The 2413-nt window shown below is 42.4% G+C and overlaps 1 pseudogene; it reads left to right on the top strand.

Annotated features, from left to right (window-relative positions):
- The window catches only part of LOC110321371, a 160735-nt pseudogene extending 159787 nt beyond the window's left edge, over window positions 1-948 (top strand).
- The last annotated feature ends 1465 nt before the right edge of the window (window positions 949-2413 follow it).

The following is a 2413-nucleotide window of genomic DNA, read 5'->3' on the forward strand; positions in this document are numbered from 1 at the left end:
AGAAGGAGAAGAGGAGAAGAAGAGGAGGAAGAAGAAGGCTCCTTGCTGCAACCCCTGCCATAGCTGCTGCCGTTCCCAATGTCACCTCCTCCGAGAATGTAGCTGTGCCTCCCACGTACGCTGATTTTGGCAAGTCCAACAGGGATGTCTTCACTAAGGGCTATGGTTTCAGTTTAATAAAACTTGATTAGAAAATTAAGTCTGACAATGGATTGGAACTTACCAGCTCATGTTCTGCCACCACGGAAACCACCAGCGAGAACTGCAATCTGGAAACCAAGTACAGCTGGACTGAGTATGGGCTAACATATACAGAGAAGTATAACAGACAACCCCTTGGGCACTGAGATCCCTGTGGAAGACCAGCTTGCTTGTGGACTGAAGCTGACCTTTGATTCATCTTTCTCTTCTAAAACCGTGGTGGTGGTGGTGGGGGGGGGGGAGGAAATGCTAAAATCAAGACGGTACAAGAGAGAGCACATCAACCTGCGCTGTGACGTGGGTCCTCAATCTGGGGCTTTCTGGTGCTTGGCTACGAGGGTTGGCTGGCTGGCTATCAGATGAATTTTGAGATCTCAAAGTCCCGAGTGACCCAGAGCAACTTCACAATTGGCTGCAAGACAGATGAATTCCAGCTTCATACTAATGTGAATGACAGGACAGTTTGATGGCTCCATTTACCAGAAGGTGAACAAGAAGTTGGATGGAGACTGCTATCAATCTGGCCTGGACTGAAGGAAACAGTAACCCTGTGGAATAGCAGCCAAGTATCAGGTCAACCCTGATGCCTTCTTCTCGGCCTAAGTGAACAACTCCAGCCTGGTTGGCTTAGGGTGCACTCAGACCCTAAAAGTATGTATCAAACGGATGCTGTCATCTCTGCTGGATGCCAAGAATGCCAGTGCAGGTGGCCACAAGCTTGATTTAGGGCTGGAAGTTCAAGCATAAATGAATATTGTACAATTGTTTGATTTTAAACTATTTTGTAGCATAGCTACCTTCAGAATTTAGTGTACGTTTTCATGTTGTATGTTGGGGGTGTGAGAGTTGATAAATACCACGTTAGACCTCCAGGCTAAGGTTAACTCGGCTTTAAGGTATTTACCATTTCAGAGGTACAGCAGAAACCTCATTCCAGAGCAGGTCCTTTTTAGCTGTAGGCATGGGCTGCAGAGGAGCCCTCTAGAGATGCCAGGCTGCATGTAGAAGCTGGGAATGTGTGAACATTTTGTAAATCTGTATCTAGTCTCCAGATGAAATTGTGACTTCCTGAGCATCAAACCCTGGTGTCCTGATCCTGTCTGCTCAGAAGCATGTGCACGCCTGTGTGAAAGCGATGTTTTTAGACAGATCATCACGCCCTGTTCCTATCATGCCCTGTTCCCATCCTAGCCCATCAGTTACCTGTTTTACACCAAAAGCAGTCTTTACGGTGGAGAGAGCGGGCATGGTGGAGCCAGTCATTCAGGACTTAATTCTTCCTTGTGTGGTTTTCTTTCTTTCTTCTATTTTCTTTTTTAATTCCTTCTTTTTTTGTCATTGCACCAGAGTATAAAATAGCTTCCAGATTCTCCGGCTCTGAGTTAGGCAGGTGATTGTGGTCACACACTGACAACAGGAGGGATCTCACTGACACCACTAATTTTTAGCAGCTTAATGGGTACATTATAGAGTCTTCCATTTTGCATGGAGTTAACTTCTCCCCTTCAAATGCTGTCATTAACATCATTTAATAGAAAACTTGAATAAAATTCTGAAACCTCAAAAATCAAAAAAGCAAAAGAAAAATGTACAATGTACAATGAACTCCTCCTCAAGAGAGAAACCAACGTGAAAGCATGTAATGATTTCCAGTAAATATATATTGAGATATGATACTGTTACTCTGCAGAATTATTTATTTAGTGAAGAAAGACATAAAAGGTATGGGGGAGCCTTACTCAAATACTGACCTTTTTACTATAGGTGCTCTTTTGTTCCTTCTATAAATATTATGGATGTTATTATCTAGACGGAGAATGCTCTGAGGTAGTTGAAGGAGACAATGATTGCCCGACATTCAGTAAAACTTAATAGAGAATCACTTCATAAGAAAAAAATTAGGTGCAGTAAAAATTGTAGTAGCACACCATCTTTAGGATGAATAGTAATGTAGATAGAGGCAGAAATGAAATCCTATGCTTTTTATCAATTTCTTATTTTTAATTAGTAACTTCACTCAATAAGACAAAAAGACTGCAATGAACAGCAGTTGTATGCTAGGCCCTAGATTATGTTAGGTGGGGATACTGAAAATTCAAACAGAATGCAAACAAATAGTGCTGGCTGGTGACCTGACAGCCAATTATATTTCCTGTCCTCCTTAAATAGTGATGGTTGGTGACCAGACAGCCAATTATATTTCCTATCCTTC

The sequence above is a fragment of the Mus pahari genome, chromosome 5 (genome assembly GCF_900095145.1).
Source record: "Mus pahari chromosome 5, PAHARI_EIJ_v1.1, whole genome shotgun sequence".
Classification (NCBI taxonomy): domain Eukaryota; kingdom Metazoa; phylum Chordata; class Mammalia; order Rodentia; family Muridae; genus Mus; species Mus pahari.